Raw genomic sequence first — 16,323 nt, forward strand, 5'->3', positions numbered from 1 at the left:
TTTTTATGCTGATGTTAATTTTAATTGTTTAATTATTTAATTAATTAATTACTAGATTTTGAATGAAAAAAATTTAAGAAAATTTTCCTTAATATTTTTGTTTTTTACTAAACTTTTAACAGTTTTAAAACTAGAAGTCATTAATTTAAACGCTATAAAAACTATTTTTACTTGCAACGTTTAACAATAGTTCAAACAGTCATCAGGAAATCATCAACAAAATATAATTTCTTTACTAATAAATTACAGTTAGTTTACATAATGCTATTATAAGCGCTTTGAAGCGCTAAAATTCAACAAAGTTTAAATGAAAAATAAGAAGTAAACCTGAATTTATTACCACTAAAATAAAATGAACGTTTGTGAGTTAATAGTGAATCACTTACAAAATATATGTATTTTCATAAGCAAATATAAAATTACCAGTATAGTTGTTTCAGTAAAACAAAAGTTGATAGATAGTTTTACTTTTTATAATTTATGTTCTTTTTTCTGTAAGCGATTTTGTAGCTAAAATGTGGTTAATACGATATTAATGCAAATCATAAGAATTTCATAAAAGGGATTTTTAAATACAAGTTCATGAAGTAATTATTTACTGCTTACTTCAAAAGAAGCTTAATTATAAAAAACAATAAATTGAATTTATAGGTAATATATAAATTTAAAAATCAAATTGAAATAAATTATTTTTTTTTTAATTGCAATAATACATATATTGAGAAAATTTTACTAATCTTCTATACTTCAAACAGTAGTTGTTAAAAGAAGTGGTACTTAAATAACGATAGAACAACTGGTTAAAACCTGTTTAAAATTAAAAGTAATGATAATATGATGTCAATTATAAAACGTAATCGGTTATTTTATTTTTTTGTTTATTAACTAATTTTATTTTAGAAAATAGTTTGGTTCAAAAACTGTAGATTTAAGTGCTGGTTGAAGAACAAACAAGCTAATTTTTTTTTGTTTATAATGTTCTAGTTTTATCGAACTGTTTTAAATCGTTTTGTTATTTTTAGTCTAAAATTTTTTTAATTTGAAATTATTTATCTTGCCTTATTTAATCTATTAAATTTTAAAGCATTTCAAATTAAGCTAACATTCGAGAATTTTTTTTTCGGTTTAGAGTTATATTTATCTAGTTAAATGCATTTTAGCTGCAAACCGTAAACGTTTTTTTCAAAGGAGTATATTTAATCATGGTTGAAACTGCAAAAACGTGAACCATACAGAACAAAAGTTTTAACGCTTAGAAAAGCGCAAACAACAATAAATTTATTAATCATTCTTAAACAAGTTTTAAAATTTAAAACTTTGTAAGTGCTTAGAATTTTAAACACTATACAGTACGAAATATGAACACTAAAGATTAAAGTAATAAAGGTTGTTTAAAGCTCAGAATTATTATTTTCTCACGTTTGGCTACCCTTTTTATGGTTTTCATATTATTAAGTTTAAGAACTTAGTTTTTTGTTTTCAATGCAGCAGTAATATTAAAAATAATGTGGTGATAAGTTATTCTTTTATTAAAAGCAACTATAAAAACAGTAAAATGAATGTTTTTTAAAGTTATTAAACTGTATATATTTTAAAAAATGAAAAATAATGTTTCTTAATCGTTTTACAGTTACAAACAAAAATAAAACTTGGTGACGTAACGAATATGTTATAGGCTTTTGCTACAATTTTATATAAACTATTATATAATAAGTAATTAATACCTGGTTTGTGTGTAATTAATTTTTTAGCGCAGCAAACGGCTTACAGTTATTTGATATTTTAACTAGAATTCATTTTCAATTGTAAAGCTTCTATAAGTTTAGTACGTTTAAATCATCAGTAAACCTTTGAAATAAAATACTGCTTTAGTGTAACTTACAGATGTAGGTACCTTTTTTATTAAAATTAACCTATACTAAATGGTTATATTTAATAACTATTAGGGCTACTCTAAATAGTAGGTAAATGACAATAAAAGAACATGTTGTATTAAAGAACAATTGCAAACACTAACAAATACATAAATGTATTAAACACTTTGCACACCAAACATCGAACAGGAATATACTTTAATAAAGTATAAAACAAAATAAATATTAACTACTTAGAATTTAAATAAAAATAAATATAATAAGTAACACAGTTAAACAAATACTTTAAACAACACAACGAACAATAAAAGTGTCTATTCAACATGAACATACTGCAGCAAGCTGTGGCTAGGATCCCTCACTACTTATTGTGGCTGGTTTATATAGCAGCAATTTTTAAAATTTGAAACTTACACTAGACTTTCTTGAGATGCAGATGAATAGCAAAAACAAGGTCTTAGGTGTTTGAAATGGTAGTCTTGTTAGAGGGGGCAAAATATTTTTTATTTCTTCAAAGGTTGCAATTTGAAAAGAAAAAAGTTTGGGAAACCCTGATTCAGAGTGTTTAGATTAAATAAAGGTACTAACAGTTAGAATATTTTTTAATACTTAGAATAATATAATAAGCAAAAAAGAATCGTTAAATTAAATGCGTAGTTTTGCAAATTTTTGTAGACAAATGACTTTTATATAGCTTTTAAAAAACTGTTTAATTTTTAGTCAAAATGAAAAACATAACTTAAAAAATGACATTAACTTTAAATGGTAATCTATCAAATTAACTATTTTCGTATGAACAGAGTTTATTATATTAATTAACTTGAAATTATCATCTAAATTTGTAAAGCTTTATAGAGCACATACAGACATAAATATAAATAAATACTATGTTTTCTTTCACGTATATTAATTAAAATTAGCTAAAAAGTTTGTGTTTAATTTAATTTTATTTTAGTTTTTTAACCATGATATTACACAGTGAAATATGTATAATCAACAGAGAGACGTATTTAAAAATACTCATAAAAACGCAAATATTTGAGCGTCAAGCAATTACTTTTTTGCAATAATTTATATAAATTATGAGATATTTGTAGAATATTTTATTTAGTTTAGTTTTCTGAAATTGGAAATGATAAACATAATAAACTGCATATCTATATTTAATAATGAATTATATGTGTGACAATGTTGAAATCTACTATTTGATTTATTATTAGACTTTTAGTGTAACATAAATTGAAACGCTACGTGAAGTACTTTTGGTTACTTGATTTTGAAGTTAATGTTTTCTTTATTTACATCAATGATTAGCTATAACTAAACTTTAGATACACTTGTTTGTTCTTTCGTATAATTTAAGCGTTATTTTAAATATTAAATTTTTTTCAAAACAAAATAAGCTAATAGTAAAAACAAGTTTTTAACTTGGCGGAAAATGGTATTTACAAAACAAAAACATAGTTTTATTAATTTCGAATTAAAAAGTTTAAAGTATTAAGTTTTTTGAACTCGCAAGAGTCAGATTGTTTAATTTTGTTAAAAATTTAATATTATCTAGTTAAAATGTCTGTGTACTTTTGATCTATTAATCATCGTACATATAAACTTTTTAATACAGAACTATCAAATTTTAGAAGATCCTAACAAGTTTGTATTTATAAGAGTTATGTTCAATTGTATTATTTTAATACAAAAGTTTTCTAACTTTTAATAAAATCTACAAGGATGTTATTGAATGTGAATTTTGATGGTACTTCTTAATTTAAGTTTATTAGCTGTTGTATACATTAAATTTAATAACTTCCTAAATCTATACAACTAATGAGTTGTTGATTTATTATAATTGATGAAGTTAATTGTGTATAAACTTGAATAAAACACTATAGAAATGTGTAATAATTTCTTTAAATGTTTAATAACTAGTTAAATTAATATTTTGAATTTATAACTATCATATCTAAGTAAGCTAATAGTTATTTGACTATTTTTTTCAAAACTAGACACAAAATAATTTAAATAGTTGATAATTAATTCTTTGAACTGTATCATTATAACAACGTTATAAACTGGTTAATTAAAAGAAAATTGTTGATTACTTAAAAATTTTGATTATAGTTGAGTCTATGCGAAAAAATCTTATTATCAATAAATGATAGGTTACTTATAATTGCTTAAACAGTGTAATTATTATAGTCTTCGATAAAGTCTATGAAAAAAAAACTCCATTAGTTTAAAATTTATCAAAAAACAAGTGTAACAAGAAAACGATAGATAACAAACATATGCAAACAAAAATTTAAAATGTTTAATTTAGATTTAACAATTAGATATATAAAACGGTTATTTTAACAGAACTATCATTTTTAGATTATATTCAATGGAATAATTATTGATAGAAAAGTAAAGTAGAAGTGTTTCCATTAAAAAATTATAAAGGTAGATCGAATCAATGTAAGTTATTGAAAAAAAAACTTTAAAATGAAAATGTAAAATTGTTAAAAAAATAAAATTCTGCTATAATGTTCGTTCTATTTACTTGTTTATTATAAGTAAACATATTTACCAAATAATTATAATTATGATGTAACGCTTCAATATATTAAAATAGTGTTATTCAATAGTATAAAAAATAATTACTATGTTTTGCGAATATAAATTTCTTAAAGCAAATAAAATATATAAAAAAAGAAATACGATATGCCGACAATAGTAAATTTGCAGACTAAAACATATTTTAGTTTGATTATTGCTAACATTCCAAACTAAAATTAACGATGCAATTTAATCATACCAAAGCAGTAAAGAGTTACATATTTATAAAAATAAAGCTTGACATAACTATTTTTTTTAGATACTTTTTAAAACTTGTTTCGTATTATTATTTTTTCACTGATTTTCACGTTAACTCTTTCATTTCTCCGTAAAAATGTTTAACAAAGCTATCTTTAGTTGCTTATTTATAATAAGATTGATATTGTTTACTTTTATTTCATTTTTACTAACGTATCCGTTAACCAAAGTTATAACATTTTACTTATTTTAGTTTCTATCGCACTTTGAAAAAACATATAACTTCACTGACGTCATGTCATAATTATTCGCTTTATTATTTTGTATATAAAAAAGTATAATCTTAAAGCAAAGTTGGGCAATGATCATCGAATTTTCAGCGTTGTAAAGCGCTTACTGTTAAATGATGAACATTATTTGTAAGAAGTTATAAAAAAAGTTTCACACATTCAGTATGTTTAGCTAATTTTCAGATATATGCTTGAATTAATTATGGAAATTGATTATTGCTAATTTTACAAACTAAAACTAACGACTATAAATAATCATATCAAAGCTATGAAAAGTTACATTTTTATTAAAAATTATGGTTAATATAGTAATTTCTTTTGTTTACTAATTTTCACGTTATCACATTTTTCCGTGTAAACTTTTAACAAAGCTTTCTTTAATTGCTTAACTATCTTATTTTTTTAACTTCACTAACGTATATGTTAACTAAAATTTAAACATTTTATTTTTTTAGATTACTATCGCATTTTTAATAAACTTAAAAGTTTACTGAAGTCATGTCACAATTATTCGCTATGTTTTTATTGTATATTAAAATGCAGAGCTTTGTTGAATATATCGGCTTTCCACATCCAAGTTTTCAGCGCTGTAAAGCGCTTACAGTTAAATGTTGAACAGTATTTGTAGCATGTTTACAACACCAGTACCACAGATTTAGCAAGTTTAGCTAAAAATTAGATGGCGGGTCAATTATGCCCAAAGAAACTTTTTCAGAAAATAAACTTTTGCATAAGGAAACTTTTGCACAAATTTTTTTTTGCACGGAAGGTCAATTTTGAGCAAGAGTAAAAAAAAAAATTAATTTAAAAAAAAAGGGAAATGAAATTAAAAAAAAAACTTACCGATTAAGGGGGAGGTTTAGGAGTAACAGTGATAGTAAAAATTAAAAAAAAAGTTTTAAAAAAAAAAAAAAAAGTAAACCAATAGAAAATATAAAAAAAAATAAGTATATATTAGTAGTTAATCTGTTTGATAGTTTTAATTGTTTAACACTATTTTTAATTATTTGATTTTTTATACTACTAACTTGAGTAATGAAATTATCTTTAATATTATAATGTTCATTTGTTTAAAACTCTTTAAAAAAATATATTATAAACTATTATGTGTTAATACCAAGTGTAAATATATTTTTAGTGTTTTCAAACATTCTGCTATGAAGCTTTAATCAGTGAAATTACCAGTCGCTTCGTTAGTTTTTTTTCAGGCTCACTGATTTACTTTTTAAAGTACAGTTACTTATGTCTAAAGTTATAAAAACTTAAACTGATTATTTTATTTAGAGTTGTGTTAACTGAAATTAATAAGCATTTGAAAAACAATCGTAAAAGTTTTCTTTTATTTTATGAACAAAAAAAGTTGATAAGGTAAAAAATTTGTGAGCGCTTAAGGTGCGCTGAAAACATTTTGTAGAAGTCAGAAATTAAACTTAAAAAATTAAACATTTTTAACAAACTAAGAATACAAATGTTTGTGATATTAAAATAGTTTCTTAAAATAAAAAATTCTTATCAAAATATTTCGTTCTAAATATATAATAAACGTATTTGTTTATAATGTACTGGACATGACTTAAAACTGTATCCTGGTGTATGACTCGATAACCGAAATGTTTTTCGTACACCAGGTCCTTAGACCAAGTATTTCAGCGATTTTTTTTTGTTCAATAAACAACTTAATTTAATTAAAAAGAGTCATCAAAACTCTAATGAAGTATTATAATACAGGTAAAACCTGTTAAATCATATCGAAATGTGATAAACGGTAATTAATTTTATGTAATTAACAATTTCTAACAATACTAATTCCATTTTATCATTGTGTTTTTATTAAGACCAAAACTTTATTTACCAACAGACCAAGCGTAAAAATGTTTAAACCAATTGTCGTTTAATAGGAAAATTACATTGAAAAATAATACTCAGTCAATATAGTTCTTAAAAAACGTGTTTTAACATTAAAAATGCCCTCAGTATAATTGAATTCAATTATAATATATTATTTATTATAAGTATTTCGTTGAAATGAAAGTTTGTGACTCGAAAAAAAAGATAACAAGGACCCTAGTTTTAGTATTAATTTTTGTTTTTAAATTAGAACTATTTTCTTAATTAAAAAATTTAAGCTTTATTTGTTATTAACAAAAAAAAAATCTTTGCTAAGTTTTATCTAAAAATGAACTAAGCATAAAAATGTTGGTAGATTTGGATATTCACCAAATCATTATAAAGTACAATAAGACATTATTCATTATGAAACAACGAAAATAATGAAAGTCTTGAAAAAGTTTGGGTTTTTATATTTGAAGGCTTTTTTTTAATGAATTCAAGGAAAATTGCTTGTTTTATACAACATTTCTTTTTAATAAATTTTCATTAAATATTGTACACAGGAAAACTAATCTTTAAAAGCTTAAAGTAATTCATGTTTGCTGATAGTTCAACTTTATTTGTAAAATGATACTTCACTGAGAATTAAATGCTTCATTGCAATAGCTGTCTGTAGATGTTCTTCTTTAATTCATAAAAATAAGTAAAGCGAACAGTTGTTTCTTTTGTAGACTGATGTTGTTTGTGAGAAATAAATTTATATCAAAAACTAGGATAACCGCTAAAACTTAATATATTTCAAAGTTTTTGGTTTATTCCTAAGAAAAAACTTTTCTATTTAATAAACTAATTACTTCCGCTTCTATATAGGATCATTAATCTGTTAGATTTTAAGGTTTATTAAACCTACTAATACAGTCAATATCAGTAATAAGCGCTTTACTGCGCTAAAAAAATGAATTTTTCCTAAGGCATACAATTTTTAATATTTCTACTTCAATTAATTTTTAGTTTGTGATCAAACAAATAAGTGCAGGTTTTATATGACATCACTAAAGTTTTATATTTATTAATAATTTACTACAAATACAACGGTAAACTTAATAAACATAAACATACTCATATCTTTATTAACTGTGTTATATGTTTACTTAAAATATAGTAGTGAGATTTCTATAATTTCTATACAGTAGCTTTTTAAAAACTAAATTAAAAGTCTTAAAGTTAGCACTTTTAAAACAATTTTACTTTGACAATTTACTTTAAAAACAACAGTAAGTTTTTTAAACATGCTAGGTAATTAACAAAGTTATTTTTTTATTAGGAAGTTATGTGCAAATTTAAAAGTTTCTAATAAGAAGTTAAACAAATATCAGGTGTAATGTATTTTTCCGGAAATTTGAAAAAGAATATTTGTTAATCCGCCGATTAAAATAGTCGAACTTCATTTATTTTATTTAAATTAAAAAAATACTGTAAAGGCAAACTGCTCACTAAAGACCTTGGTTCTTTATTAAGTTTGGTCAGAGTCTGGCGTCTAAAATTTAAAACTAATAAAATGCGAATGTGCACTAATACTTTAGAAAAAAAATTATACATTGGATTATTATTCTACTTAATTTTATTATTTTTTAGTTTATTGTATTAGTTGTAAACAATTTTTTTGATATAAACCTTAATGTATGTTTAGTTTACGAACGAAGTTTAGACTCACTAAAAGTATATATTACAAACACTTAAATAAGTAGAATTTTAATATCAAACTTAAGCATTATAAAAAACAACATGAATTTATTCTTGTTAAACTAACACATTTGAAAAATAAAATTACGGTAAAAATAAATTTTTTGAATGTTTTGATAAATAGCTAATTTATTTTGTAGAATATATAACAATTAGAATTAAAATAAGTTTTTTGACTAATTTATGCTTGCTATAGTTTGGAAAATAATAAAATATTGCTTCTTTTTAAGTTATTTAAAGTAATCAAGAACATAGTAACATAAGGTAAACAAGAACTACAATCATTGTTTTGTTCATTACCCAGTTGTAAAAATTGATTATAAAAGCTTTAAAAAAAAATAAAACTAGATATAATACAAGCAGGCAATTGTTGTACTCATATACTATTTATTTGTTTAAAATAAAAAAAAAAGTTTTAAATTATTTGTTTGAAGTACAAATTCTTACACTTTAGTTTTTCAGATAACTTTTTTACTATAATATACATAAAAGTATTTTTTAAACATTTTTATATTCAAACAACTTATAGATAATATGTATATTACCTATTTTAAATCATATATCTCGACATTTTTCAACTTGAAAAATCTTTCTAGTTAGTAATTAGAATAAACTATGTTTTTTATTCCCAAATTTAGTTTAAAATTATTGTACTTCTGAACTACTAATCAAACACTTTAATTTTGCTTATTTTATTAAAGCATTTAATAACTACTTTAATGTATTTTTTAAAATATATCTTAGTCAAACTTAAATAGCAAAAACATTTATGTTACTAAACTAGTGTCAGCAGGCTTTAATTATAAAATTTATACATTTATTAATTTATTTAATAAATGATTAAAGTGTTCTAATGTTAATTAAAAAAATTAAACATTCCTATTGTTCAAAATCATCAGAAAGATTTATGAACTAAAAATCATAAACAACACTACAGACTATAAATCTTTCGAAAATATTTTATTAACTAAATATCACCCTTAACATAATAGCATTTGATACAAATAAATTAAATACTAAAAAATAAAAACTAAACACTAACAAAAATATTATATAAGTTTGGTTTTATGAAATGCTTACAATTTTAATAACATAACACATTGTAGCGTTAAAATACTTCCCTTACTGTGATTGCCGCTTTGCCCAAACAACAAATTTATTTGTAAAAGCGGAAACAACATAGCATATAATATATATATATGTAAATTATAATTCGCTGAAAACCAAGTCTTCTAACAATACTGTAGATTTTAAATAATTTCATAATAAATGCACTTTATTACACCGATAGTTTGTTCAAGTAGGAAAACATTTACCTACGACGTAAATAAATAGCTCTTTAAAAAACCAATTAAGTTTTACATTTAAAATTCAACTCTATATGATTGTTAAAGTCGTTGAGAAACAAATAAAAAATTAAATACAAAAAAAAAAATTATTAAGATTTAATTATTTTTTTAAGTTTTAGTTACACCAGTTTTTTAAAGTCTTAACTTTTACGTTTTAAATTAAACTATATAAATAACAAAAATACGAAGTTGCAATAGTTTGAAAAGTTTCAACAAATATTTATTTTTACCTAATTTTGTTTGTGCATTTGTCTATAAAAATAAACTATTTATAAAATCCCGTAATTACTTATTCATTTTCTTGTTACTGATACAGGAATTTTCAAGAAACACGCTAATTCTTCTTTTTTTCTAAAATGGTTCCACCAACTTTTAGGTATCTGCTTAAATTAACGAAAATTATTAGGTGCACGAGAACTAAACTATAAGGTAACCCAAAATCATTACAAATTATTTTAAAATATAAACCAAATGCTCTTTAGATTGTGCTGAATTAAGCACATATTTGAAATTTACACTAGATCACACTAATTCTTTTAATTATACCAAAATAACTTTTATTTAATTTTTTAGCTTCAAATAAAAATTGTTGAAGAATCTGTTAAGCATTAGAATTTCGCTTCACATTCTTCAGAACATTTAAACGTACACTGAACATTAAAAACAGTATTCAGAATGGTTAAAACAATTTTTCAGTTATAAAAATAACTTCGTCTGTCATACAACTGTAAACGCTATACTGCGGTTACTAATTAAGGAATCATATACAGAAAAATATCTAAAAACTGCTTATGTTGTATACAACAACAAGAAAAGAACTGAATCTTCTGGGGGAATGCCCCAGAGGGGTTGTCACATTAGTGGTAAAGATAAATCGCAGTAAGGTTTTCTGGTGATAGCTTTGCTAAATTTAGGCTTTGGGTTTATAATTAGGGCCCATGTTGTAGATATAACTTTGATTTTAAGATAGTTTCAATCACTTAAATAAAATCAAGACATGCAAGCAATATTAAATAACGAATTTATACAGCTACATAATCGGTAAAAACTAATACAAACCTAAAGATTTGGGAACTTATCATTATATTGTTTGTTGTGCAATATTGGATTCAAGAATCAAAACTTGATTTAGTTAAACAGGACACAGATAATTAAGTCAAGTATAAAACTTAGCAATGCAAGAATTTAAATAAATATAAACCCTAATTAATTTGCAAATAACAGATGCTAAATTTTTTTATTTCTTTTTAAACTGGAAACAAACTGCTGTCAAATAAACATTAAGTTCGGATCAAATCTACAAAATTATAACAACTGTAGAATATAGTTGTTTAATAATGTTCTTTATTAAGTTAGAAGCAAAGTTGTATTGTTAATCAAAAGTTATTAAGTTTTGACAAGTTTGCTTAAAAGTAGTAGATTATTTGATATAAGTCGAAAATAATTATATTCAAAATAAGTATATTCGAAAATTGCAATATAACTTCTTTATTGAAAATCATATTTAATTTTAAGCTTTAAATTTATACAAAAACTTAAAATTATTAAAAATCTAACAACTAAGCATAAAAGAGAAGGTTAAAAGTTTTGTCTTATTTATGTGTTTTTTGTTTAAAAGGCCTTTGGTCCAAAGAAAAATATTATAAGTTGATTACAAATATTAAATTAAGTACAACTTTGTTTCCAAATCAAAAAAAATCTAATGTAGTAGCAATCAGTTTGACAAGTTTTTATGAAATTATAAAATGCTCTTTCTTGCGCTGAAAACTACGTACTCAAGGTTAAGTATCAGTTTCAAATTATTCGCTGATAAATTCATTCTGTTACACTGAAAGTTTGTGGGTAAGTTGAAGTATTTACTCATTTACAAAGATGTAATTAAGTATGTAGTTTAAAAAATCAAACATGTTTTTAATTAAAAATCATTTCTTTTTGATTGTTGAAGATTAAAATACTTTCAATCAAAATTGTATAGTAAAAATTTAAAAGCAAAGACATATTAAAGAACCATTTTTCAACAATGTACAAAATTTTACAAGTTCGCTTGTCAAAAACTACGACTGCAAACTTCTCAACAAATTCTTCGTTTTAAACACATCTTATTAAAACGTTTGTTTGTAACGCAAAATTCTAAGAAAGTTTATTACAACTTTTTAATAAAGAAAAGATAAGGATAACTCATTGAATACAGTTCAAAACTTTTTATACGCATAAAAAAACACTGTTTAAGCAAGATTTAAACCCTGTCTTAATTTAAAGCAAAACTTTCAATTATAATTATTAAACCATAATTAATATGATAGGCAATTTTTCATTTCGATTTAATTAATTTAGGCGCAGTAATGAGCTGAAAATTGAAGTTGACGTTGTCTATCTACTATATTGATAATTGAATATTATTTATAATAAATAAGTAAACTAAACGTTTACGAGTTTTAGGTGACGTCACTATAAATACAACTTGCAACAATGTAAAATACAAAAAAGGCTTGAATAATGAAGTGGTTCCATCATAAAATTATTAAAATAAAGTTTTATAAAACAGCCTTATTTTTGCAACAGGCTTGCTTTAAATAACTAAAAATTAAGGACAAACATATTTAAAGATTATTTAAGCGAATAAAAAGATAAATTTCTATTTGAACTTTAAAAACAATTAAAAAAAAACTTGCTTCGTCTAAAGCTTACAACTTTCATAAGTCATACTAAAAAATTAGTAAATTTTTAAAAATTCTAATAACAAAGTAGTACCTATTGTACATTTAATTTGTTATAATTTTTATTTTTTAATCGTTTTGTTTTTACTACACACCACCTGTGGTATATTGTATATATACCACAGGTGATCTACTTGAAAAACTACAATTAATTATTTTTAGTGCGTTTTTGAATGCTGCAAGTTAAGAGCATGAATTTGTCATATAATTAACAATTTTTCAATATGAACTACTATTAAATGTAACAACTGTTTATCAACTATTTATAAGTCAAATTTAAACGTAACCTGGTGTAAAGCTTTAATTTTTTTTTTTTTTTGAAAGCGTATGCTTCTTTGTTTCAAACAATGAAAAAAAATATTTTAAATGATGAATCTGTAAATTTTAATTTACGAATTATTACTTGTCTAGGTTTTAGAATGCAAGTTAAAAATACTTTTTTTCTACAAATCAACAACATCGTCCTGTTATGGTCAAGGGTATCCGTGGTGTACGACTAGAAAACTGAAAAGTTTTTGTGTTCCGGGACTTAAGACAAATTATTTTGAGCATTACTTTGTGTTGTTTATAAACTATAACCATTAAAACAGTTTAATAACTTTATGATAAAAATATACATATCTCAGTATGGTTAATAAGGTGATTATAATGCATAGACTAAAAGTTATTTTCAGTTTTAGCTAAACTACAAGCGCGAAAACTTTAGTTTAGACTAATAAGGGTTTAGTGAACTTTGTTTTAAAAATATAGCATTTGTTTTTTTTTCTTTACAGAACTAAGTTATCGGTTAACAAAAGAAATACTTAGCTAAGATTTGTAAGTTAGTTGTCTGTAGGCGTGTTTAGTACGCTGAAAATACTTCGAGGAAAATCAAAGTATTAGAATTTACTCTTTGCGTTTTTATATATATTTAAGCTGAACGAGTTTTTGTGAGCTCAATTAAAACGTAACTAGAGTTAATTACATCAAAGATTTATAAGAATTTTCATCTGTAAAATCAAAACATTTTATCATACAATTTATAGCTTTTTTTGAAATCTTCTTTTTAACAAAAATCAATGAGTTTTATTTTTACTAACGATTATTATGCAACTAATTAAGTTTAAAATATTGTATTAAATTGTAATATTTTAATTAGTAGTGTAGAAATTCTCTTATTACTGTTTTTGAATACAAAACGGTTTTAAATAAGAATTAGTATTAAATTTTATACTTATTATAGAGTTGTAGAACTTTTTTTATTATAGATTTCTTAGTTTTACAAATAAGCATTAGAAATATTTTTAAAAGTTAATTTTTAAGGTTAAATAATATACAATAATACATACTTACTGTTTGTTTTAAAAACTGATAACAGTTTTTTTATTTATGTAGTACTCTTGTCTGTTATCATTTAAAATGTTTAACAGTTTTTATGGTTGTAATTATAACATTTTTACCAGATTTAGCTAGAAATAGTTATGCAAAGATTTAATGTGTTATAAATGTTTTTATTTTCTAAAACAAACTTTGTTAAAAACTAATCATTTTGGAAGTTAAGCTAACATAACAAAGAATTAAAAACAGCAAGTTGACAAAGCCGGGTAAAGTTTTTGAAAATGAATTGTTTCACATTGAAAATAATTACGTCAGAGATATTTAAAACAAATTTAGTTAGTTTTTATGTTTTATATGACACCTAGAAATGTACTTTGTTTCAAAATTTTTTACTTTTGAACTTTGATTTAGTAATTCACCATAACTTCATTTGCCGAAAATATTGCATGTAAAAATCTAAAATTAAATCTTAAATTTTTCAATGTATTGATATTGTCTTTTTTATATAAAATTAACGCCTTTGTTAAAAATTGTAGCATTTTTAATACTAAACTAAATATTATTTTTATATGACGTCATGTTTTAATTATTAGCTTTTATTTATTAAATATAAAATTGCAGAGTTTTAAGAATGTAACGCAGTTAAACTTTAGATTTCATTGCAGTAATGCTACTACAATTTTTAATAAGAAAAGTTATACTTATTCAGTTTTGAACAAAATGTGAATTTATACTATAAATCAGCGGTTGGCAGGTAGTTGGTTGTCGCGGGCCAAATTTCAAGTTTACAAAGTCTTCGCGGGCCGCAGTTTTAGTTTTAGTGACATTTGAATAATATTTTAGTTTTAGTTTTAGTCACACCAGAGAAAAGTTTTACTTTTATTCACCTTATCATTTTAAATAAATTTTAGCTATACATAGAATGATTATTTAAATTAAATAAAATTAGAATAAAATTTACATTGACTAATATACTTAAGTGTTAATAAACTATGTACTTTCATAAGCACTTACTAAGTTAAATTTAATACTTTTGTAATTTTACATACAATTTAACTCTCTATAAAAACCAAACTTGAAAGACAATTTATTAGTTATTTTTATATATTTGTTATATTATCAACCCCTTTTTTCATATTTCTAAGAATATTAACTTCAAAAAAAAGTTTTAGCGTGTTAAATATTTTACATTCATTAAAAAATTTATTAATTACTTAATTTAATAAAATTAATACCTGTTTGTATTATAGAAAGCTAGAACAAATTCTTTAACATAATTAATTCTCGAATACTTAAATAAAATATCTTATTAGTAACTAGTCTTTTACATGGTTGTCACTTAAAAAGCAAAAATGTCTGAGTTGTATCAAACCAGCCTAAGTTCATTAAAAGTTTAAAAAGCTAATTAATCGTCGTAAATCAAGCTCAAGTACCTAGTAAAAATATCATTATCATTAAAAAGTATACAAAGAGTAAGATAACTAGAAAAAACTACAAATAGTAAACTACACTACAGTTATAAAAACTATTCTGGGAATTCTAAGATTTATTTAAAGTGTTTGAAATAAAAGTTTCACACACATCTGAGTTTTCAAGCTTAGAAAATAACCTGTTTGTGTAGCAACCCAGTTAAAACAAAGTTCACAACATAAAGAAATAACGAAACTTATTAACAGTAAACAAATTACATGCCAAAAAATATAAGTCAGCTGTAATGGACAATTAACTTTCCTAAACATTTTTAAAAAAAGTATAAAACTTAATAAAGTCATTATAAAAAAACCTCTTTTTTATTAAGCATTACAGCAATTCTTTATCTGCAATAAGAATTTAAAAATATTAGTTGTAAAATAAAAGACGAGCAACAAAAAATAAAAAAACGTTAGTTAGGAGTTATTGCGAGAAACGATAAAAAAACAAATCACCAAAGTCAGTTCCAACAAAGCACATGATTATCTTCAGTAACTACAGAATTATCAGAAAAAAGTTGTTAAAGCAAGTTTTAAAGTAGCAAGATTTATTATTAATAATTAGATACCGTTTTTAATTGAAAACTTTTTTAAAGAATTTTTGTTGGCAGTAATGAACAACTTTTGTTTATTTCTTCAATGACAACAAAAAGTGCTATTTAGGAAATGCATTAAGGTTATAAAGTCGTATAGTCAAGTTATGACTTTAATCAATATGTTAGGATGAGAGCACTGATAGAAAAACTATTGCTCAGCTGAGAATCTTTATTAGAGATGTTTTTTAACTCTGATGTTTTTCTACTCTTTAGTATAATTTCTTGGTTTAGTTAAAACACGAAGCAAAACAATCGGTGAAATTTTACATGTAAAGGTGCAATGCACCAAAAGTTTTTAGAAGTACAATTCCTTCTTTTATTTTTAGTATAAAGTTTAAATAAATT

This window comes from Thalia democratica, chromosome 2 (genome assembly GCF_965202585.1).
Source record: "Thalia democratica chromosome 2, ktThaDemo2.hap1.1, whole genome shotgun sequence".
NCBI lineage: Eukaryota > Metazoa > Chordata > Thaliacea > Salpida > Salpidae > Thalia > Thalia democratica.